Genomic DNA, 26,711 nt, shown 5'->3' with positions numbered 1-26,711 from the left:
GGTCAGTGCTTGTTCCAGTAGAGTGAGGTTGCCCAGACTTCAGGAGAAGAGTAAGTGAGTGATTTTCTTTCAGTTTAATGGTTGTGTCTGACCTTGAAGCCAGCAAAAAAAGCAGCATATTTGTAAAGCAAAAGAGGGTTTGAAAAAGGTGTTGTTTACAGTCTCCTTTGTGTGATTGTCAATGCCTGGCTTTGCAAAGAATTCATCAAAGTATTGATTCACGGCATTTTCTCACTTTAGTGTTTTTTCTTTTCATCATTCTGCAGAACTTGCCTTTGGTTCTGTTACTAGGAAGAAATATTACATAGATTTTCAGAAATCCCAAGCAGCAATAGACTAAATTCTTGGCTGTCAGAATGTGTCATTCCTCTGCAAAATCCTTGGCAGCTCTTTTCTTCCACAAAATAATTTCATTATTTCTTTGAATCATTTACTTGCCAGACTGCAAGCCCTCTGCTATTTATCAATATTGGTGGGGGGGGGGGGATGAAAGCCCAAAATACTGAGGTTCAAACTCGGAGCTTCATTTTGCATGTTTTTATTTGCAGCAGGCACATTAACCCACTGAGCGATCTATCATACTGTTTTGAAAAGTATTTTCAAATTAAGTGTGTACAATGTAAGATGGATAAAGTCAGTAGTTCAAGGCTAGCAGCTCATCCATTAGTCTAAATCTGGGGTCAACCTTTCATTTTTCCAGTACTGATAAAAATGTGTAACCCATTTGTAGGATAAAAATGCTTCTAGGTATTGGATAAGTGCATGTGGCTTCTGGCCCTGGAGCTTCTGCATGGTGCTGTTCTTCTGAGCTCAACTACTGAAGGTGCCCCCCTTCAGATTTTTTAAATCACTGAGAGCTGAATATTCGTTCACACTATAACACGCTCCCTCCCTCTCCACTTGCATTCTGCACCTTCGCAAATGCATGATTCTATTAGTCTAGAGATGTTCTTTATTGCTTGAAATGACACCACTCCCTGATGGCTGTCCACCTCTTTGAACTGCCCCAAGTTATACAGCAGGGGATCATCTCTCTCTGCTAGGGAGATTGACTACAGGGCCACGTTACCTCTGAAGTAGGACAGAATAAAAGGTACATTAGTAGTGTCATCAGGAAAAGCTCCTGGATGAGCCATGAAGTGAAGGTGACATTGATTGGGAAAAATGCTGAATTTATAAGTATCTCCATAAAATCACCCATGGACGCTAGAGGAACAGGCATTGGTGTAACAATGTATATTTGCGTTGGAGGCCATCGCTCACTGCAGCTGTGGAGGCCACGGGTGGCATCTGAAAACATGGGAGCCTTCAACACCAGTTTCGTGTGTTGTGCCTAAGGCGGTAACTCCCAAGGATTTTGGGAGCTGTGTACCTTGGCCTGTATGGCTTTCAACTCTTGCTGCAAGGCGGCATTGTCTGCTTGTATGGAGGCAAGGATGCCTGCAATATCCTAAAGAGGAAATGGATTGTGGGTCCATAATGGCCTGTCAAAACGATTATCGTGGGCTTTGCAACAATGCGGTGCTTACCTTGTAGTCCACACCGCTTGGTTTGCAGGGGCAATATGGACGCAACTCCGCGTCCCCTACCTTACTGCCTGTGTTGTATGTGTGCCCACGAGGGAGCTTGGTAACAGCCAAGGAAGAGGGTCTGGGTGATGGACGTCATTGTAGGTGCCTTTACGTAACTGTTAACCTTCAAGGAAGGAAAGGTAGACTGGGTATGAGCAACCTGTGTGCTGAAGCTCTGCCTCTAACCCTGCTGACTACTGTCTCTGATGTAGTCCCTCCAACCCTCCTACCTTCGAACCCTCCTACCTTTGAACAATTACTGGAAACGTGATATTCCTGGTGGTGTCGGGAATAATCATCGATTGGCCAATGAAGAACCAGAACCTTTTGGGCCTGGCGGCGCAGGGTATGCCTTAATCTCCTGGGTTCTCCTGCTTAGCTACACAGAGACACGGTGACACTCTGTCGGCGTAAAAGATCAGATTTATTAGCTGCAGCTAGTACAGTTGTCCTAGAAGTACACACGGTATGTTCTCAGGAGACTGCCACTTCACTCCATGGCGCACAATCTTATATAGTACATAGGTGACATATACGTTAACCAAGAACACACCTAAAACATATAAAAGGAGCCAATAAGAATAGTTTGAAAATAGGATGGAGCTCATAGGAAAAGTTGGAAAACAAAGTATCGAGTAACTCGAAGAAGCCTCTCCTCCATTTGTGTTTGCCACCCCTCCCACAGGTTAAGGTATTAACCAGGTCTGTAACTGACTTGCAGGTGGCGAGATACGTTCGTGTGTTTTGGAGGACAGTTGTGAAACAAGAGAATACGAACAGAGGACAGCGAAGGCCAGACGATAAGATAAAGTCAGAAGAGAATAGTGTGAACCATCAGATAGTTGAGACAGGGATTAGAAAAACCAGACAGGGATTAGTGTACTCGGCCAGTCTCTAACACCAGCTTTGCAAACAGAGGCACAAGGCTATTTCGACACAATATTGCAGGAAAAGCAGAAAAGACTTCGATCATCGTGCTGCCTGAGTGAGGGCAACACAACATGGCGGCGGAGCACAAAATGGCGGGTCAATCCGATCACGATCGAAAATCGAATTTTCTCAGACCCTCCTTTTGCCAGAACTCTGGCAAGATACATAGACTCACGTTAATCTGAGTCAATGTCGATGGCCATGAGGTCATCGAGTTGTTGTTGTACCATCATTCTAATATTTTCTATTCTTTGTGATTTGGGTTTAGGGATGCTCACAGTAGCACAAAGGTCGCAAATGGCGGGGCCACAGTGCATACAAAGGCAACAAGAGAAAATGATGGTCAAAACTACACCAAGGAATGTCAATACCTTCCAACCTCATTTGGACAGTAGTCCCCAAAACCACTCCAATAATGACCAATCTCCTTCGTCCTGATGAATCGACTCAGAGATTACATGTAACTTAGAGGTAGCTTGGTATACTGTCGGAGCGTCATCAGGTATGAAAATACAGCAACTTGACCCGATCAATTTGCATACTCCACCACGGTCCGCAAGAACAAAGTCTAAGGCAACTCGGTTTTGTAAAGTCATAAGACGATTCGCCTGTCGTTCTGCCGTGATATTCCTTAAGGCTCCTACAGTGATGTCTATGGTGGTTTCTACGACACAAACCAATTGCCTTATATTTCTGCTGTTGGCCATTGGACCCCAAAAAGGAAGAAATCCTTTGAGGAAATCTCCTCCTTCTTGTCCTGCTGTGTCTTTAAAATTGATAATCCCTCTGCCATATCTGTTTCGATGATGATTTGCAGAAGCGGTGTATGGAGGGGGAAGAAGGAAAGCTATATAACAGATACCAGAAAAACCAGTTGGCAACCACGTGTAAGCCCTATCGTGACAGATGAAATATGTACCCTGAGATGGTACTGGGGGCGGCGAATTCTGAGAGGAGTAGATGTATGTGTGGGAACAGCTATTTCTTTAGCAGACTGACCATTTATCTGTAGACAGAAATTGCCCTGATGTGGTATAGTCCAAATCAGTGGAGATTTTCCTTGTTTAACTTTATCACAAAGGCTATTGACATAATGGGTGACATTCCAGTTAGTGTACGCTTTTCTTTCGTCAACGGAAATCTTACTATTTTCCATTATTTTAGCCATAGCTACCATTCCCTTTATCAATGAACTATGACTAAAATCCGGACCACCAATATATGAACTAATGGATCGTCTGAATTTGCTTTGATGAGCATTGGAGAAGATAACAAAATAAGCCCAAGCAGAACCCTCATAAGAGAATGGGAGAACTAAATACGGCATTCCTTTTTCTGTGGTATGTGGCATAAGTCCACACACCCAACAGTCAGTTGTATTGATCACTAATTGGTGTTGATGTAATAACTGGACAAATGAATTGTTGTAATATTCGGTTCTTCTAATGAGTTCATTTTGAGGAAGGGTATGAAATAGATGTGGAGAGACAGTAGAAGAAGAGGAAGAGGTAGAAGGAGAGACAACTTTTTGCTGCAGAGCATAAGTAATGCAACTTATACACGCCAAAAAAATACACAACAATATAATGATACATAAGGCTATACTAAAACGACTGTACATTAATCTACAGAATTCTTTTTTTATTTTATCCTTTCTTTCTCTTTTGCCTAATGTAGTTTCCATCTTTCTAATGGATGCTCACGGCAATCTTCCTCAATCACTTAGTCACGATTGTCTGCCGTCCTATGTCACTGCAAGTCCTGCAGGCCTATTGCCACTACTCAGGTCGCAACGAAGACTCCTACCGTGACCCTGCAACCGGGATAGAAAAACTACATAGGAGAGAGAAAATCTTAAGTGTTCTTTAGTCTAGGTCTTAGGTTACAGTGTTCTTTATCAGGTGCAGTTTGGTCTTGGAACAATGTTCGCGGATTTGTCGTATTCAAGCGACGATGTGGTGTTATCACTTCCTGAAGAATGTCGTCGTCCTCTTTCTCAGACAATGTTCCACTCAGGCGTGCTTCACTAAAAGGTACAAATCGTGGAACCTTTTCGCTCTCAGAGTCACTAATGCCCTTACGCACCCATTGATCAAAGGGTAGAGGCAAAGGCACTTTCTTACAATGCACGCTGTGAATCCAATTTTTCTTTCCTTCAACTTTCACTGCTGTTCTCGTCACTAGGAGAACCAACCGAGGTTCCTTCCACCTGGGCTCCAAATTTTTCGTCCTTTGGAAATTCTTTATGCAAACCCAGTCACCTGGTTGGATGGAATGACCTGGATCTGTGGAAGCCTCTGGCAATGCACTCTGAACCTGTTGATGGAGAACACGCAATTTAGTCGTAAGGTCATGCAAGTAATCGATCAACATTGGATATGGCAAGTCTGAGTATTTCTTAGGGTGAGGGACTCCCCATATATTAGCTGGGCGCCCAAAAACCACTTCGTAAGGGCTAAGTCCCAAACAAGAGTGTACAGCAGTTCTGGTGGATAGAAGAGCCAATGGTAAAGCATCGGGCCAATTAAGTCCTGTACTAGCCTGCACTTTCGCTAGTTTTAGTTTAAAAAGTCCCATTGTAGCATTCAACTAAACCCGCTGACTGTGGATGATTTGCCGCATGGAACTTTTGTTTGATACCAAGACCTGCACAAACTTTTTGCATGACTTGGCCCACAAATTCGCTCCCATTGTCACTCCAGACAATGCGCGGCAAACCAAACCTGGGGAAAAATTATTTTAGTAGAACTTTGGCAGTTGATAAAGCTGTTTTATCTTTTAGAGGGTATGCTTCTATCCATCTAGAAAAGGCGCATACTACCACCAGAATATATTTGAGGTTGTTGCATCGTTCCATATGAATGTAATCGATTTGGAACACCTCAAATGGATATGTCGGAGGAGCAAAGTGACCTGCTGGAGTTGGGGTTCCCTTTCCCGGATTGTACATTAGACAAACAATACAATGTTTCACTACATTGTCTGCACACTTTGGGATTCCTTCATTCTGCCACACTGGAGCCAGAAGTTTGCATATTCCCTTCGCACTTAAGTGGGCTGGACCATGCGCCATAGTAACTACTGGTAGTACATGAGCGTCTGGTAACAGCCAACGTTGGTATTCAGATAATTCCACCCAACATCCCATCTCATCTAACATTCCTGTACTTTCTTTCCACTTACTCAATTCTTTCTCTGTAGCCTCTTCCTGAATTGACCTTACACTTTCTACTGTATTCTCATACATTCCTCTCTCTCTAACCCAATTCGCAGGACCCGCAACATACATTCGACTTGTAGCATCTCTCGCTGTCTTTTTCGCTACTTCATCTGCAAATGCATTTCCTCGACCAACATCGTCAGTAATCTTCTTGTGCGCACTACACTTCACAATTGCTATTTGGGTAGACAAAGCAAGTGACTCAAGAAGATCAGTCACCAATTGCCCATGTTGTATTTTAGTGCCATGGGAAGTAAGGAATCCCCTCTCTTTCCAATGACGCCCAAAATTGAACGCCACACCAAACGCATACTGACTGTCAGTGTACACATTCACTCTTTTTCCTTTTGACAGCACACATAAAGCTATCAGTTCTGCTGCTTGAGCTGAATTGTGTCTAATGCGTGTTGTTTCCACGACTGTATGTAAAGTAGTAACGGCATAGGCTGAAACTGTATCTCCATTAGGAAGCTTGAAACAAGAACCATCCACCCATAGAATTCCATCCGGATTTTCTAGCGGCGTATCTTTCAAGTCAATTCTTTTTTTTGTCTCTTCCTCTGTACGGAGGAAACAATCATGTTGTTCTTGAACACCTTTCTCTATTGGAAGAAGCAACAAAGTAGCTGGATTTAAAGTATTACATCGTTTGATATGCACGTGACTATCCAAAAGCGTCAGCTCATATCCAGACAAACGAGCACTCGTAAGATGTTGTGTTTTTGTTCGGTTTAATAAGGTATCCACTGCATGCGGCACCATAACAATAAGTGTGTTATCTAACACTACTCCAGCAGACTGTCGAATAGAAATTGCTGCTGCTGCTGTCGCTTTAAGACAACTAGGCAATGCTTTAGCTACTGGATCTAACGTAGCTGAAAAATAGGCACATGGCCGCTGTTTGTCTCCAAAACGCTGCATTAAAACTGACAATGCACAACCCTCTCTCTCATGGACATAGAGCGTGAACGGCTTACTGTAATTGGGAGTATCCAATACAGGAACAGAACACAGAGCAGCACGCAAGTCAGTGAAACTCTTCTGACATTCGTTAGTCCATGGAAGGGGCTGAGGTGTATCTTTCAAAGTGAGTGCCAACAGAGGTTTAGCCAACAAAGAAAAGTTCGGAATCCATTGCCTACAATTAGAAGTAATACCCAGGAAGGCACGTACCTCCCTTTGTGTGGATGGCACAGACATTTGCACAATCGCTTGAATTCTTTCTGGGGTTAATCGTCGTCCCTCCTTTGATAGGAGATGACCCAAATAGGTAACCTCTCGACGAACATATTGTAGTTTGGAAGGTGAAACCTTATGATTCAGCTCGAACAAGTGACGTAACAATGCAACAGTCACATTCTTACAAATATCTTCTGAATCAGCAGCGATTAACAAGTCGTCCATGTACTGAATAAGAGCAGCACCAGACGGCAAATGAAAAGTATCAAGATGACACTTTAAAGCTTGGCTGTAAATAGAGGGACTTTCACAGTAGCCCTGAGGTGCGCGCTTAAACCAGAAGCTTCGGCCTCCAAGAGAGAAGCCAAAAATATCCCTACTCTCTTCAGCAATGGGAATACTAAAGAAGGCATTCTTTAGATCGATAACAGAGAACCAAGTCGCTGTGGAAGGTATCATTGTCAACAAAGCAGTGATATCTGGGACAACAGGAAATTGCGGTACAACAATTTTATTTACCTCCCGAAGATCAATTATGAAATGATAAACAGGGGGCTGAGAAGGATCAGTGTGTTTAAGAACAGGAAGAATAGGACTATTGCATATGTTTCCTCTCATTTCCTCAACCACATTCTTCTGAATCAAGTCATGAATGATTTCCAAAAGCGCTTTTTCACCTTCAGTGGAAATTCTATACTGCGGAATACGTGGTGATTCAACATTAGGCTTGAGAGTGACAACATATGTTGGAATCTCAAGACAGCCCACATCGTTCGGACCCGTGGCCCAAAGCGTTGCCGGAAGGGAAAGCAATTCAGGTGGAAACTGATCTTTGGACAAATACATTGGAGAGGTCAGTTTCTGTCCTAAAGTAAGATGTACACCAAAAGGAGAACAATATATCGTAACATGCATTCTTTTCAATAAGTCCAAACCCAACAGATTCTCACCACAACAACCATTCGTCAAAAGAAGCGGAGCTTCCAAATCATAAGGGCCAATTGAAATAGGCAAAGGGCAAGAAACCGGATACGAACAGGGGCGCCAGAAAATCCTACAGATACATTCGTTAAGCCAGACAAAGGTGCCCCAGGGAGTTTAGAATGAATGATAGAACTTCTCATCGCACCAGTATCTAGGAGAAATGGCTCTGAAACACCCATTGTAGTGACATTAACATAAGGTCCATTCTGATCTACTGGAATCGACACAACTCCCTTACTTTGTCCAAGGCTGTCCTAGTTAGCATGAAGACTTTCATTCTCGCCTTCAATATAATGGTCTTCATTGTAATAGTGTGTAGACCTAACATTTTGCTGATCAAAATAGTTCACGGAATTAGGAGGAGGAAAGGAATGCTGTTCTTGAGTCAACACACTTCGACCTCTACCTCTGTTTGTTAACTGGAGGCCACCACGACCTCGTGGAGCAGATAATACTCAATTTCTCTGCAATAAAACCGGACAACTACTCTTAAAATGACCTTCCTCTTTACAATAGGCACATTGATTAGGTCCTAACAAAGGTCGCGGAATATATGGCTCAGGCTTTTGATACAACCTCTGAAACTGCGTAGGCTGTTGAAACTGAGGCTGAACATAACGAGGAGGATAAGCTTGTTGCAAGAGAACCTTCGTTTTCAATTCTTTCGTCTTTTTCTCTAGCATTTCTTTTCCTTCTTTATCTCTGTTCTCATAATATTGTGCAGTAGCCAATATCTGGGCAGAAGAAGAAACAGCCCATGAACTTTCAGAATCTTTCAATTTGTGTGACAACTCGGGAAGCAAATTAAATACAAATTTGTCCACAAATAATCACTGTCCACCCTCCGTAGCCATTTCTTGACCACTGTGATCAATAAATGTCTCCTCGAAACGAGTGAAGAAATCAGAGACACTTTCATCTTTCTTCTGTTTACATGCCGCTAATTTATCTCAGTTAACTCTCAAGGCAGACATCATCGTTTTCATTAATGTAATAATCCTACCAGGGAGTTCTGAAACCAAAGCATCAGGCTTAGCACCACCCACTTGAGCTGCATCCACTGCAATTATAGCAGCCCAATCACCACCTAATGCTTGAACATGATTCTCTCTTAGCCCATAATGCTTGCAGAACTACATTTCCCATTAACATATAAATATCGGCTAGATTCATGATGCAAGCATCAACCGTCTGTGATAATTCTTTATAATAACCTGCAGGATTCTTACGAGGATCCGGTAGATCTGTTTAAGTGCTAAAACTTCAGATCGTTTCCAAGGGACATGTACCCATATACGTTGGAAATGAGCAGGAATAGCTGGATTATTACCTTGAGCCGCAACTTCCTCCTTACACACTGGAGGAACCTCTCTCATGGGATAATTTTTCAGTGTTAATCTAGCCGACGGATCGGAATCAAGGAAAGTCTGAGAGGACAACAAGGATCTAAAGGTAATAAGTGTCCTTACAGCTTTCTCAACCTTAGAACCAACAATAAATCCTTTATCGAAGTCAGCCTGAACATCTAACAGACCCTGTGGAACCGAACTCAAATTCACATCCTCCCATTCTTTAATGAGAGTATCACACATTACATTGAAAACATATCTTTGCGTAGGCGCATTCCATTGTGAGAAGGTAGACATAATATCGGGCACACTGTACTGGGGACCCCTCTCGATCCATTTACGTGCGAGAGAGTCCAACTTTTCTCGTTCTTCAGAATCTGGGAACTGACTACGAGACTGTCTTCGAGCAAAAGCCGGAGACACATTTAAAGCTTCAAAGAAAGGAGATAAAATACCAGTGACAGTGTCCGTGAGTCGCTTACACACAGACGGAGAATTGGACATAAGAATAGGGGACAAGGTATTAGGCGAACTAACAGAAGGAGAACCGGTAATTGCAGGAGGAGCAGAAGGCAAAGGAGATCAAAGATCAGGAGATGAGGGCAAAGAAGTTGAAGTTAAAGGAAAAACTGGTAGAGGCGGAGATACTAAAAGGGGCAAAGGCGAAAGAGCCGGAACAGGCGGAAGAGCCGGAACAGGCGGAGGTACTGCTGGCGGCTGAACAGGCTGTAACAACTGGGGTGCATTAGCACCTTGTGCATAGGGCGGAGGCAATCTCAATAAATGAGACATTAGGGGATCTTCTTCTAAATCTTTCTTGTTATTGGAAGGGGAAACAAGCAACACCGGATAGCATTTATCTATCGCCATACGATGCTGTCTCTGAAATTTCCATCGCATCATTAATTTCGTCATCTTTGAATTGTTGGGCAGCCTGTATAATTGTCATACCCTGTGCTTTCCTATCTCGTTTTGCTTGTTTAATTTCTCTCTGTTTGGCTTCCTTACGCCAAAGGCGGAAAGAGTCAAACATTGCCGGCCGGGCTTTTCTTTTGAATAAAACTGCTTCCAAATTATCTAGCGCATTAGAATCGAAACTACCATTTTCTGGCCATTTTAAAACCCCATCTTTCTTCGTATATCGGGTCCATGCCTCGTTAAAGGCAATGGGGCCAATACCATGTTTTGAATAGAGCTCATATGTGGGAGTTCCAACCGAAGGAATCGGACAAGAGTCCTCAAGCCGGGAATTCCTATTACAACCAAAGCACAAAGTTTTCCAAACTTAGTTAGACCAGGCATCTCGTGATTTCACTGGACTGTTCACAAACTTCAAGGGGGTAAAACTCAGTTTACGCAGCACAAATGCACTTACCCCTCGGCTTCGGCTATTGCAACAGTCGAATCTAAGGACCAAAGAAACAAAGGAACACAGAACCAAAATTGTGGGCGTGACCCACCAAATACTTAACTAAGGATGTCTTCTTACGCCAACAGAGGCCCGTCTATCATCTCGCCTTACCATACATCACCAAAGGAAGGGCAAAGGCAGGGCGGCAGTCAGGGCAGCAGTCATCAGTAGCCGTCAGGAAGGAGTAACCACGCTGTAAAAAGACCTTCGGACCACTTTCGACATACAGGGGTCGCTTGACGTGGCTCGCGATTCCTCCAGAATTTTCCTGCGGGGTTCCTCACGACCTTCAGGCAGAACCACTACCACTGAAGCCGCTCCACGTTGGGCGCCAGTTGAAGAACCAGAACCTTTTGGGCCTGGCGGCGCAGGGTACGCCTTAATCTCCTGGGTTCTCCTGCTTAGCTACACAGAGACACGAGGACACTCTGTCGGCGTAAAAGATCAGATTTATTAGCTGCAGCTAGTACAGTTGTCCTAGAAGTACACACGGTATGTTCTCACGAGACTGCCACTTCACTCCGTGGCGCACAATCTTATATAGTACATAGGTGACATATACATTAACTAAGAACACACCTAAAACATATAAAAGGAGCCAATAAGAATAGTTCGAAAATAGGATGGAGCCAATAGGAAAAGTTGGAAAACAAAGTATCGAGTAACTCGAAGAAGCCTCTCCTCCATTTGTGTTTGCCACCCCTCCCACAGGTTAAGGTATTAACCAGGTCTGTAACTGACTTGCTGGTGGCGAGATACGTTTGTGTGTTTTGGAGGACAGTCGTGAAACAAGAGAATACGAACAGAGGACAGCGAAGGCCAGACGATAAGATAAAGTCAGAAGAGAATAGTGTGAACCAACAGATAATTGAGACAGGGATTAGAAAAACCAGACAGGGATTAGTGTACTCGGCCAGTCTCTAACACCAGCTTTGTAAACAGAGGCACAAGGCTATTTCGACACAATATTGCAGGAAAAGCAGAAAAGACTTCGATCGTCGTGCTGCCTGAGTGAGGGCAACACAAAATGGCGGCGGAGCACAAAATGGCGGGTCAATCCGATCACGATCGAAAATCAAATTTTCTCACCAATAGTCGTACGTCCAGATTCTCCTCTGAATGTTGTTTTTGAGGGAATATCACCAGTTTACCAGGGACCTAATAAGAACAACAAGCATAACACATGTCAACCACTTAGAATACAAACTATGCCCTCCTTCCCCATCCACATATGCTGCCACAATGTACTGGTAAGAGGTGATGGTATGTCTTATAGGTTGGAGTAGTCCTATGGCCTGTCTAGTGAACACATGGACACTGCAGCATGGAACGCTGGTTGCCTGTTATCAGTACAGGGACGTAGCAGCATCGTCAGCACTGTATTATACTCAAGGTGCACCAAGTTATTGCTGAAGTTAGTGCAACAGGTAGGTTGTAAGGTAACCAATACTTTACTGAACTCAAGGTGTGCCAAAAGTGAGTTATGCTAGATTAATATTAATAACAAAGTCACGCCCACATTAAAACAGCATGGTAGTGCTTGCATTGGGTACCTTGTTGAAAGATTGCTGCGTCTTTGGCATTGTGATGCTTGCGAGGGTGGATCAGATTGTACTCCTGGTTTTTGTTTCTACCCTTTTTTTTGCAGGTAGGTATCAGGGGACTTAGCAGAGGGTCCGTTGCTCCCAGGCGTGGTCCAGAAGTCCTGAAGGTAAGGGCGATAAAGGAGCTGCAGTTTCTGGCAGTTGGTTTAAATAGAGAAAGCATGCCGATTCAGTCCATCAGTGGTTTGCCGAGATCACACAAGATCTCGGCAGATCCCGCTATGGTCAAGGCATGTCACAGGTGCCGGTGGGGGCTGAGATAGCAAGCCTCTATTATAATGTCAGGAGAACAGTGCTCTTGATACAAATGAAATACCTACGATTGCCTGAGTGGCCAAGTATACATGTACCACAACTCGTTGACACATAAGTGTACATGCACCACAAATAGTTGACATATAATCACAATGAAGCAGCATGTAAACACTTGTCATGGAACAGCATGTGATACAGAAAACACATCAACACAGAGGTGCTGGTTGCACGGTATAGCAAGTCGTTTTTTTGATGACCTGACATCCTCCATGACTTCTGGAGAGCCTACGAATGCCTGGGACTTGCCTGGAGACTAGGAGGATTGTGATACATTTGAGAGCATAGAATTGTGACAGATATGAGAGCATAGAATAGTTTTACTGCATTTGTGCGTTACAAATGTAGGTCAGTGTGTAAAATAAAAGACATTTTGAAAAACATCCTCTTAATCATATCCTAGTGAAGGTACCCACATATTCAGAGATGTACAAATAGCTACTGCTCCTACATTCCATATGTTTTGCTCATTTCATAAATTTATAAATTTCCTTGATACCTTCTTCACTCCACATATTTCACCATATGAATAGGTCTATACTCGGTACACAATGAAAACCAATGCATGGTGCAGCTCAGTTGTTAGCTCTGGGCACCTCGAGTGCCAGAGAGAACCTAACAACCCTATACATCCCCATAACAAAAAGGATCTAGCTGACATAATGGAATATTGCTTTTGTATATCGGCCATTGTGACAAAAAAGTTTCAGATTCATTGAAAACATTGTCACAAATGGACTTTTTTCCTGCTCATTTTCAATATTTTTAATTTCAACACTTAGTTTTTTGGGAACAGTATTGAGGGATCTACACAAAGGACAGCTTGCTAAATTTATAACTCTGTCTTCTTTTAAGAAATCCATAGCTTTCCTGGATCACCTATGGGTTTCACACTGGTTTCCATGACAAACTGGAAATAGGTTAAGAGCACATAAAATAGGAAAAATGGGCACCCACTTTGAAAAATGCCAAAACTGTAGTTTTTATGATTTTTTGTATGGCTCTGCATGTTCTGAAAGTTGGGAAGATGACTTTAGCACAGCAAACCAATCGTGGATGCCAGTTTCAGGAAAGAACAGACACTTTTATTGAGAACACTTTTTTCCTATTTTTCTCATAAACTCGGAGGGCCCGATTCACAGAACTAACTTAAGACAAAATCCTAAACTTACTACCATTTTGGTATTCACAGAAGGCACTTACTCATTTTGGTATTCACAGAAGGCACTTACTCATTTCGGTATTCACAGAAGTTAGGAGTCCTAACTTTAGGACTCCTAAATGCCTTCTGTGAATACCGAAAGTCTTAAAATTAGGATTTTTCTCAATTTAGTAGTCCTAAATTTAGGACTCCTAACTTTAGGACTCCTAAATGCCTTCTGTGAATACCGAAAGCCTTAAAATTAGGATTTTTCTCAGTTTAGTAGTAGTATAGCTAGGACTGCTAACTTTAGGACTCCTAAATGCCTTCTGTGAATACCGAAAGTCTCAAAATTAGGATTTTTCTCAATTTAGTAGTCCTATGTTTAGACTTAGGACTACTAAATTGAGAAAAATCCTAATTTTAAGACTTTTGGGATTCACAGAAGGCATTTAGGAGTCCTAAAGTTAGGAGTCCTAACTATACTACTACTAAACAGAGAAAAATCCTAATTTTAAGGCTTTCGGTATTCACAGAAGGTATTTAGGAGTCCTAAAGTTAGGACTCCTAACTTCTGTGAATACCGAAATGAGTAAGTGCGTTCTGTGTATACCAAAATGAGTAAGTGCCTTCTGTGAATACCAAAATGGTAGTAAGTTTAGGATTTTGTCTTAAGTTAGTTCTGTGAATCGGGCCCAAAATGTAGCCAAATTTTGCATATTTTCGCCACGGAAATCAACAAACCCATTAGAATTCCAAGGAAGTTTGGAAAAAGGACACAAATTTTGCATGGATACCTTAGGTGGAAAAAGAAGTTATAGAGCCCTTAACTTGAACTACACCAAATAGCCAGAAATAGGGCTCAGCACTGGGGTTGGGGGGAGGCCCAGCAGTTAAGGGATTGATAGTGCTAGGAGTTGAATAGCTTTAAGAAACTGAGATTTTCTGGACAGCATAAAAGAAAATCTAGATTATTGTAATGACACAGAGGTGAACATGAGTGTTTATCTTTCTTTTAGTTTCTGTCATCAGCAGTCAGGCTTTACTGAGAAGCTGTGTGTAAAGATTTGTACAACACTTCAAACAGTATAACAGTGAGAACACCTGAAGAAAATATCCCACACCAGGGTAGAAAAATAGATCTGACTTTAATAAGTGTGTTAAGTATTTGTGGAACACTTCAAACAGTATAACAGTGGATACCTTGGGTGGAAGAAAGTTATAGAGCTAGAAAAAAGTTATAGAGCCCTAAGCTTGAACTACTCCAAATAGCTAAAAAAAAAAGGTGCTCAGCAGTGGGGTGAGGGCACAGCAGTTTAGGGATTAACAGAGCTACGGGTTGAACAGCTTCAAGAAATTGAGATTTTCTAGACAGAATAACATAAAATCTATATTATTTTATCGACACAGAGGTGAACATAATGGTTTATCTTTCTTTTACTTCCATTCATCAGCAGTCAGGCATAACTGAGAAGCTGTATGTAAAGTCTTTGTACAAAACTTCAAACAGTATAACAGTGAAAACACCACAGAAAAACATCCCACACAAGGTTAGAAAATTAGATCTGCCTTAAATAAATAAAACAAGACCAAAACAGCAAAAATCCATTTTAACCTTTATAGTGAAAATAGCGCCAAAAAGCACAAAGCGCTAATGGGGATACCTTGTTGCACCGAACCGGGACAAAGTCACAAGTTGAAGCCAGCTGCGACGGAGGATGGACTGGCTTCAAGGACATAGTTAGGCCCACAGAACAAAGTACCTTAAACCCTGCTTGCGAAGCATTGCGTGGATATTATTCAAAGATGTATCGCACAGCAGAGGAAAAGCATCAGTTTCAAGATGCAGTGAGGCTGTGGTGCAAGGTCCTGTTGCATCATCTTCATCATCCATGGGGCTTGCGATGCAAATGTTGGTATCGAGGATGCGAGGTGAAGCAGAAGTAATGCATCGATTCCGATGAGCATGATACTGTTATGCGAAGTTTCAACGTCATCATCGAGACTGCAGTCAAAGGGGATGTGAGGAGCTTTCCGGGAAAAGCGTTGCACAGCTTTGAATCCGAAGGCGATGCGAGAGGCAGAGGCAATGCGAGTCTTTCTTATTGAGTCCAATCTGTCAAGTACACTAGGCCCGGTTAAGAAACACAATTTTACATTCCTTGTCTCTCTAAACACGATGATATTTGACACACATTCATTTGCGTGTGCATGCAGGATATTATTCTTTGAACTCACCTTTACTTACACTACCACTTCATAGGCACTCTATCAAAACACCTTGAGCATTCTGTACAAGGGCTAAGTTCATCAAGCATGATGTTATTTGTTTTGGCCGCTCGGCTACAGAGCTATCTATCACAACATCACTGGATCCAGAAGATTCAACTACATAACTCCTGACCTCTACTACCTGAATTGGCTCCTATTTAAAGCCAGAATCCAGTTGAAGATAGCTTGCATGACACACAAGGCATTTCACCACAACACACCTGTATACCTGTAAACGTGAACTATCGGAAGGTAGTTGCTCCTCAAGAAGTTCTAACTTCCTACTGCTGAAACCACGGAAGTTCACAAAGCAAAAGACGTACTACCGCTCCTTGTCTGGGCTAGCTCCTAGAATATGGAAGTCACTAGCGCCTGAAACCAGGACAAACTCCTTCTTCTTCAAAAATGAAGTAAAAATGATTCTAGCGAACAGATTCCTAGACTAGTCATCCTTAATCATTAAGCCTCTTCTTTTTTAAGTGGACTCCTCGGGATCATTGGTCTTCTAAGTGGTTTTTGTTATAATATTTTTGTATTTCTATGTGAGTTGTTTCCTGCTTTGTCCAACTTCCATTTTCTCTTACATGTACAACCTGACTGCTACTAGTACAGTGCTCTGACACAGTGAAGGGTCATGTTCGTGTTATATAAAAAGCTGCAAACAAATAAATAGAATAAAAGTGCCCTGGCAATGGGCTTCAACATGGCAACATAAAGGATTTTATTATATGTATGGCATTAAGCTTTTCTTTAGACAGAGGAGCATTTCAATGGCACTGAATTGTCGATTATTTTGGAATTCCAGCTCAGCTGATTCCTGTTTATCTCATGTGAGGGATGCTGTCCAGCTTGCCACCAAGACAGTCAGCTTGTTGACACTAACCTACAGGTAAGGGAGACTTAGGTCACCCTGGAGAGATTCGCCAGATTCACTCACCCTAGTCATGATAAGTTAGGATGCGCTAGGTAGGAGTACAGTGTATTACAGTAATTGTATGCAAGCATATATTCTCTGTAATTAGCAAAATTGTCTAACTGTTTATCTTTTTCACCATTCTCGTAATGTTAATCAGATTATTCTGTTTTCTTCTATTGATTATTGCAGCGCAAATATTTTACTCAAGAATCACAATGCTTCAATAAATATTGAAGCGCTTTACTGTGTATTTCTTGTGTATATCTTTGGGTATACCTAAGTAACTAAGCAAAATTGTTCTAGATATGTTACCACAAATGCCTTGGAGCTCAAGGTTGTCTTGTTCTGAGGTTGCACAGTCCATTTGTTACTCGCTCAGATTAGGGGTACAGATGGTGCACTGTGAACTAGCAGGACTTCAGCTAATATATTTGTACGGTGTGTGCGGAATCAGTCTTGCACAGTTGTGATGGTTATGTTGTCTAACAAGCACACAGTTTTACTTGGGAAAGTATAGCTGTATGACAAATCTAGAACAATAGGAAGTGGTCCCAATAAGCACTATTTGACATAAAAGGAAAAACTAGCAACACATCAAAGAAACATACAAATAACAATGAGCTGAGAAGTGTTATTTAATCACACCCTCATTTTCAGCAAATGTTATCGAAGTATACATTAATTATTATTAGCAATGTGCCCAGAAGAAGAGAAAAAAAGGGGGTAAAAGGATAAAGGTGAATTGTGCGGAAATGGAGTGTATTATGGGGGACAAAAGAATTGGTGCAATTCAGAGGGTTAAAATACAATATACAAAACGGGCTGATTCATAAAGCCACTGGTACATGGATAGTCATATAATTAGCATATAGCCATGCAGTTTGATAGAACACAGTACAAGATTATCCGTTGTTTAGAGCTGGCGTAAGGTAATCATGTTGACGTTTCGACCCCAAGGATAAGTGACTGTGTGGGGGGATAAGGGCACCTAAGATACAATGGGAGAAGTATTAGGGATATTGGTCTCAGACGAGACAGAAGAATCTAAGAATTATATGGAAAACAGAATCCAGTAATTAACCTGAGAGGCCAAATCAAAGCAAAGGTAGGCACTGGAGCTCATTAGGGGGAGAGCGTGATAGCTGCATCTGCAAGAGTAAGATGTAGTAGGTGCATACGTCTCAATCAAAACTGCGTAATTGGTGACAAACCTAAGATTAACCAGGTATTATCAGGAGTAATGATTACATAAACACGCATTTAGAGCAAACTAGCATAGTAGCATGAAATATATCAAGGAACATAAAAGGCACACTACCGTGCATATTGAATAAACAGCACACTGGCAGTTAAATGGAAATACGGTAAGGTAGTGGCAAATGTACACTTACACTTAATCAGAGAAAAATCTGAGGATAACCTTTCCAGCCAATTAAAATCAAAACCAGCCATACCTATCAGCTGTGGCCAGTGTTTTATCTTACACTACTGATATACGAAAGAGCGAATACAACTACCAGATTTGTACACAACCCAGGCGCAAAACAAAAAGAACTGCATACAAATCAGCGAATTACCTCGTTTATAGTCAAAAAAGGGGATCTCAATAGATCAAATTCTTCTTAAGAAAACAAACGTGTCCTACAAGGGCGCTTAATCTGAAGAGAAAAGTAGCCAGATGTAAAAAGCTGCCGTGATTATCAGTTGTCAGAAATGGGTAATTAAAGCAAACAGACTCACCGCTCCTCGGTGGTCTGACGGTAATCAGGGAATCAATCATTGAGTTTACACCGGACCTGAAAACATACATAAAACAACCGGTGTCTTAAGATCAATTGTCCGCTACAGAACAGCTGTAAAGTCTGCTGAAAGAAAGTTATCTCTGACAGTCCTTACCGCAACAACGTTGGCTCTTTGCTGAAGAAATCAGAAGAACGATCGCTCACCCGGTATGCCTAAATGGAATGGTGCGAGTGACAAGTCATCGCGTGGGCACGAGTGATACGTCACCACGCGCACGTGTATTCAGGAAAGATACACACTGTAAACGTCATTATGACGTTCTTACTGAGGGCATGAAAGTAAACGATGGATTTACAGTAGGCACTGTGGTGTGACTATATGTAAACACATGTCCCCGTGTTGGCTGCAAATAGAAGAATATGAAATGTGGACAGGGGAGTGTCTGATCAGAATAGCCCCTCGTAAGTGCAGTCTTATTAGATGGGCTCATAGGAGACAAATGGATAATATAGAGACATGTCCAGAACACACATATTGGTTCTTAGTTACACATAAAACAAGGAACTGCAATACATAGCAATTGTCGGACACACAGCGATTCAATTGTTTGAGGCCTAATGCTGGTACAACAATATCCTGAAATGTTGAAACAGAGGTCATGTAACATCCCAGATAAAATGTTGAGTATCACATGGTTACAAGGCATTGAAAAATTACGTATGTTTCAGAAAGGTAATACTTCATATGAACAAACCCCTGACTTATTCTAAATAAAGCTGAGAGATAGTGTCACACTGTTTGGATGTAATACAAGCTGACTCCAAAATATTGAGAAAAGGCATAGAAGTGTATACTACACTGCTCTCACTAGCTAGCTGGGCAAAACTAGAGTCTTGATCGTTGAGTCCATTAGCAATGGAGTCAAGTCGAGTCATCCACTTGCCTTCTCTTATATTTAGGATCAAACCCATATTGCCCCCTCTGAGTCCCAAAGTCACTTTTTCAAGAACGACCCATTCCATTTCCTCAGGCCCATGTTTTTTCATTCTGAAATGATCCACTAGGGGTGCTCCTTGCACCGTACATCTTATTCTACTGCAATGTTGCAGTATTCGTGCTTTAATTTTTTGTTGAGTTTGACCCACATAGATGAGTTCACATGGGCACTTGATACAATAAATTACATTGCTGGTATTGCATTTAGTGAATGACAGCAGATTGATGGTATTCTGTTTGTAGACAAATCTTTTAGTCTGAATGGTCATTTGGCAAACTTTACACTGGCCGCACTTGAAATGGCCACACGTTACTGGTAGATTCCATAGGGTCTGTAGAGAGGGTGGTGCTGGACTTTCTAGGAAGGTGCGGACAACATGATCTTTGACACTCTTCGCCTTCTTAAAAGAGTGCATAGGAAGAGCCTTTTTTTTGTTCAATGTCATCAGATATCAAGTTCCAATGTTTATTGATTATTCTCCGAATGGCATTGCTCTGAGTGCAATATGTTGTTACCCAGATCATCCTCTGTGTGCTGCTGTCACTTCTATTCTTTACAGTCAATAGATCTTCTCGTGGACTGAACCATGCCGCTTCCTAGCTTTTTTTATGAGTCGGTTCGGGTAGCCTTGTTCAATTAGGCGTTTGCTCAAGTCCTCTGATTCCATCATGTAGTCATCTTTCCTCGAGCAATTCCTACGGATCCGTAGGAATTGTCCTACCGGTAAATTGTCCCTTAAGCCACGGGGGTGGTGACTATTGTAGCGCAGGAGCAAATTCCGCTCTGCTGGTTTCCTGAAAAGAGTAAGTATGTAGTCTATCCTCTTTCTGAAAGATGGTGATGTCCAGGAAGTCATTTTTTTTTGGAATCAGACTGCATCGTAAATTGAATGTCTTGATTTTGTAAATTGAGCCAGGTATGGAATGCGTCCAGCTCGACCCTGGTGCCTGTCTACAGCATCAGCACATCGTCGATGTATCTCTTCCATAACGAAATCATGTTGTGATGTGGATTAATGGTATTAAGGACGTACCTCCTCTCAAAATCATCCATTAAAATGATGGCCAAATCTGGGGCGAATGTTGCCCCCATGGCTACTCCTTTGGACTGTAGATAAAAATTCCCTAGGAAGAAGAAAAAATTCTTCATCATGGCGATGGAAAGTAGAGCCACCTAAAAATCAGTGGGTACTGCCAGGGGTGCTGGTCGTCGATCAAGCGCCTGCCGAATCACTGCAAGGGCTGTCATCTGAGGAATGCTGGTGTAAAGTGATACAATATCACACGTTACCAACAGCTGTAGATCTGAGTTAAAGGGAATTTGGTCAATCAAATTAATAGTCTGGAGGGCATCCCACAGGTATGTCTCTGTATTTTCCGCTATGGGTTTCAAGAAACAATCAATGTATCTACAGAGGGATTCTAGCACAGAGCCACAGCCGGACACAATGGGCCTCCCTGGAGGGTTGGTCATATTTTTATGAATCTTAGGCAGAGTGTATATAGTTGGAAGCCGGGGGTCCTTCTGGTATAAATACAGGAATTCATGCTCGCTCAGGAAACCATGTTCTTTGCCTTCTGTTGTCAGAGTCAATTCAATTCAATTCAATAGAGACTTTATTCGGTTATATTTCACACCCTAAAAGTGCACATATATACAATACGATTAAAAACATTATTCATACTATTACAATAATTCATAGTCACATACAAGAATCATATTACACGTAGCCCATTGCCAATAACTTGATCCAGATACATGGTAAAGTGCAGATAGTAAGTACAACATCATTGGTCTAGGCAATTCCTTAATTTGACGGTTAATTTTAAAAATTCTTTAACCTGTAAGACACTATCGCTGTGCAAAAGCTGCAAATAGAAAAAGGCAGGTTTGATTTGGTTAAAATTAAGTTTCCTTAAGAGTGCAACAAGATAACGTTTGCGGGGATATTCATAAAACCTACATAAAAACATAAAATGCAGCATATCCTGAGGAGACTTCCCGTCGCAGCCACAGGGTGCTGTAACCTTATTAAAAATGTCTGACTTCGGTCGAATTAAAAGATGATGGAAGATGTCAAATCTAAACCTAGTCAACAAGAATTTCTCATGAGAGGTGAAATTACTCATTAAATATGGCTCCATGCTTTCACAAGTTTTTAACATCACATATTTCCTAATTCTTGGTTTCATAGACTCCTCACTTTCCCTTTGAGCCAACTTGTCCTTATAGAAGGCTTGTTTGATTGCTGTTATATCCCCCTTTACAATTCCGCTAGGATTTTCAAACAAATTCAGGCGGCCTAGCCTGGAAAAGCAGGTTTTCAGATATTTTAACCAGGGGACACGCATGTGTTTGTCCTGAGATACAAGGTCTCTTACAATCAAATGGGTAAGAGGTATGTCCTCATTTATCCACAGTTTCACCCAACAAATCAGAGGCCTTAAGGACAAAATATCACTTAGATACTGGATTCCCAGTTCTTCATGTACTGTCAGGTTGGGTGTACTGGTGGGGACACAAAGTAGACGTTTTAGGAAATTGTTTTCGACAACCTGCAACTGTTCTCCAGCCACATATCCCCAAAGTTCGCTACCATATGCAGCTGTAGCAACAGATTTGGCATTGTAAAGCTTAATCATTGCGTTAGTTGGCTTCTTACCCAGTTTTGTCGCAAAGTTAAAAACAGAAGCATTAGCCCTTGTCAGTTCACCTTTCTTTTTGGCCAGGTGTGGACCCCAGTTTAGCTTGGTATGAAACAGGACACCAAGATATGAGAATGTTTCTGTGACTGGTATTGGGACATCATCCAATTTAAAAATAAAATTCTTTTTGTGTTTATGGCCAATATGCATTATGTATGATTTGGAGTTGTTGACCAATAGATTTCGGTCAGACATAAAAATGTTAAAAGCATTTAAAAGCGCCTGGAGTCCCTTCTCCGTTCTTGAAATTAAAACCGCATCATCTGCGTATAAAAGAACTGGAATACCCCGCCTGCCGACTCTAGGGCAGTCTGCCTGTACATTCTGTAAATAATCATCTAAATCATTAATATACAAATTAAAAAGGAAGGGGGCAAGAATGCAACCCTGACGCACTCCCTTCTTTATGTCAAAATTACCAGTGGTGTCCCCGTTTACAGAATATCTGACGTTAGCACTGGTATTACTGTGCATATCCACCAGAAAGTCGACTATCCCTGGATCCACACCTGTCTCCCTCATGGACCTCCACAGCCCCCCCCCTGTTAACACAGTCGAAGGCTGAAGAAAGGTCCATGAAGGCAAGATGGACAGTTCCCCTCTGTACAGTGGTATATTTGCTCAATACAAGGAAGAGGTTAAGGCACTGGGTTATGGTGGAGCGCCCCCCCACAGAAACCATACTGAGAAATCGACATGATGTTATTTTCAGTCGCCCAGCATGTTATTCTCTGTAGTAGAATTCTCCCCATAATTTTGACCATGGAGTCAATTAATGAGATTGGCCGGTAGCAGTGAGGACTGCCCTTATCTCCTTTTTTAAAAACGGGAACAATCGTTGATAGTCCCCAGGAGATAGGACAGCCCACTTTGGCAGCTGCGTTAAATACTGCAGCCAGGATGGGCGCCCAAAAGTGTGGATCAGACTTATACAAGTCTGGGGGGACCCCATCAGGCCCTGGGGCTTTTCTAGCAGTAAGTCCTTCAATGGCCACCATAACTTCACCATTAGTAAACCTAATAGCACCTCCCCTAGCATCAAGCAATTTCTCAGTTGTAACAGGTAACCCAGAAGAGTATAATTGTTTCAAGTGAAGTTCCCACTCTTCCTTGGTAATACAACAGTCCAGACCATTACCCGGGTCTTCTACCAAGAATGTTTTTTTAATTATTGTCCAAAATCTGGTGCTGGAATTTAAGGTAGAGGGATCAAGTAACTCATTCCACGCTTCTACTCTTAGCGACCCCTTATGGGATTTAAGAATGGACTTATATTCTCTACGGCACAGTTTGACATTTTCCTGCACTCTCGGAATAGCTGCCAGTGCTAGCCTGAGGTTACGAGCAGCTTTGGAGCAATCATGATTGAACCATCTTGGCCCACGTTTTTCCACACTCATCTTTGCCGGAACCAACATCAGTTCTGACACCTTCTCCGACAGATTTTGATAAGCAGTGAGAACCCGTCTGCAGTTCGCAATATCCTCAGTACATGTGTCTACAATGTTTTTATACAGTAAATCTGGAGTCACCATTGACCATTTAAGTCGCCGCCTCCCATCTGTGGTGCCCAGCCTCCCGGAGTTACATATCTGTCTTTCCTTAGTAAACCAAGGTCCCTTCAGACGGATTGTTAAAGGATTATGGTCACTGAATTCGCTTGGGACAATATCAAACAAATCTAAAAAAGGCAGCAGTGTCGCTGACAACAGCTTGTGATCAATAAAGGTGCCCCTCCCATGCCCCTTAAAGGTGGGAGTATCAAAACATTTAAATGGATCCCTGAGTGTCATGGCCAGGGAGAGGTCCAGGTTATCAAGGAGAGCATTGCATAGTTCCCCAGCCATTGTGTGATCCAGGTGGAGTCCCTCCATACGCTCACAACTTAAATCATTTATGCATTTGTGCAGAGGGTCTCCACACAAGTGGACATTGAGATCCCCCACAATCATGAGGTTGTGATTAAAATCCTTTAAAGAGGAAGTGAGAAAAGCATGCAGGACAGATACGGAGTTAGATACTGAAGTGACATTGGCAGCATTATAAAAATTCACTAAACATACTCGGCAGTGTTCCCCATTTAAAACCAAACCCATCATACCAGGATCATTTGCATCAATTCTACTGATTTTACAGGTAACAAGGAAAGAAACAAAAATCATTAGTCCACCCTTAGGTCTGCCTCTTAATGATGGTGTGGCGGGGACATAGAAGGCCTTATACCCTTCTAGAAAAAGATCACATTCAACCAGCCATGTCTCTTGTAGGCAGATAACTCTAAATTGCTTAATGTAGTTGACCCAATTTATGTCTGCCATTTTTGCAGCCAACCCCGCAATGTTCCACGAGACAACATTGCTACCACAGTTTTTATCCTGTGAGTTCAGAATAGGTACCAATTCATCTGAGATTGAGATGCCCTGACCCACAGGGATCTCATGTCAGTCACACATGTCCAGGCCAGATAGAAGGTCGTACCTGTTCTGTGTGTTGATGTTAAACCCAGAATTAGGTTGGGCCAAAAAACTAGGTCTATTCTGTGTGTTGGTAACGTTTCCAAATCCCCTCGGGTTAACAATATTATACTGAAAGCGGGTGTCCATGACCTGGGTCTGAGTTTCAGCCACTGGACTAAACAACTGGACTAAACAACCTTTGTTGGGGGGAGTTATGACAGAGATGGGCATAGAAGTACCCCAGAGGTCGGACACATATATTGCTCTCATTATATATCAGTTACGAAGCTCTTAAGAGAGCGGTGGCCACATGTTGGGGATGTTTGAAGTTCACAACAATGCAGTCTCCGCTTCCCATTTTTTTCGATGGGCCCACCCAGTTCACCCGCCTGACTGCCACTATCTGATCAGAATATGCAATTGGGAAGCCACAGTTTTTATTAAGCCATGACACTGTTTTGTTTTTAAGTGAGGCATGAGACTCGTCATAGGGTGAGGCAGGATGAGTACCGCAGGGTGGGACATTAATTAGGACTACCACAAATGGCGCACAGTCAGGCGGTAGGTTAAGATAGCGTTTACTCCTGTGCGGCCTACTATCTGTTCCCTGTCTTGAAACAGGGTTAGATTGAATCTGTGGATCCATTGTTACTTGGGTGGCTGGTGTGGTTGCTTTTGTTGGTGCCCTACTCACGGTGGTAGGTACTGCCGTCGTATTAATGGAATTTGACTGAGTTTTTCCCCGCACCATCCCTGCCTGTCTGCCTTCCCCAGGGTTATCCCTTAATCCAGTAACTGCAGCCTGGTACGAAGATACCAGGCCACCAAGCCTGGACACCTCAGCTGTTAGAGTGTCTATCTTGGTGGTTAAAGGTCTGATAGCCTCCTCTACCTTAGATTCCAATTTACACTCAAGGTTTTTTATGAGGGCAACCAGTTGTGCAATATTAGCATTTAAGTTATTCTCCTTGTTTCCAGTAAACACAAAGGGATTATTAAGTGGGACATTAACAATAGCAGAATCTACAGCAGTAGTTTTTTTCTTCTGTTTCCCACCCCCTTTTATCTGTGTTCGCCTACAGTTGCGTACCGGCCTTATAGCTGGCGGAACTTCCTCCAAATCCTCACTGGATGTATCTTGGTGTTCTAAATGGACCTCAGCCCTTACCACAATCGGTGTGACCGGGTTTTCTCTAGCAGCACCATTGACGCTGGCCTCTCCCTCAGCGACCATCGCTATCAGAGGCGGCGTCTCAACCAGTGTTGTTGCAGGGGGCCCTTTCCCTAGAGATGCCTGACGTTCACTGTTGATCTGAGTGACTTTTTTTTACCATGTAATTGTCAATAGTACTATGGCCCGTTGCAGTTTTATCATTTTTAGCCTTAGACATCCTAAATAGAAACAATACGTGTTTAAGATGCAATGCGACTATACATAAATGTTAAAAAGAATTAAAGTCTCACTTGTTACTTTAAAAAAGAGGGGTCAGTTCACGAAAACCAGGGTCTCGGGCCCAGTCCAGTCTCTTCAGGCCTCTGAGGGCCACAGAGGGCCCGCCCTTGTCCCGGGCTTCTCCCGGGCGCGCCCGCGCGCGTCCCATGGGACGAGGGACCAGGGAAGCCTTTAAGCGCCTCCTTGCGCCTCCAGTTCGTCGTCAGCGGCGTCCTTGCCGCGCTGGGGCTGCTGGGGATTGTAGTTAGCAACGGCCCGGTGGAGCCAAGCCCGACCAGACCCAGAGCGGAGCTAAGCCCGGCTCGCAAATCACGGAGGAGGACAGGAAGCACAGCGGAGCCAAGCCCGGCCGTCAGCAGCACTCCCGAACAGCTACAGGTGGTTCCCCCTGGACTCAGCACCAGGGAAGCCTTTAAGCGCCTCCTTGCGCCTTCAGTTCGTCGTCAGCGGCGTCCTTGCCGCGCTGGGG

Source organism: Triturus cristatus, chromosome 2_1 (assembly GCF_964204655.1).
Source record: "Triturus cristatus chromosome 2_1, aTriCri1.1, whole genome shotgun sequence".
Taxonomy (NCBI): Eukaryota; Metazoa; Chordata; class Amphibia; order Caudata; family Salamandridae; genus Triturus; species Triturus cristatus.
Note: the sequence above shows the minus strand (reverse complement) of the source record.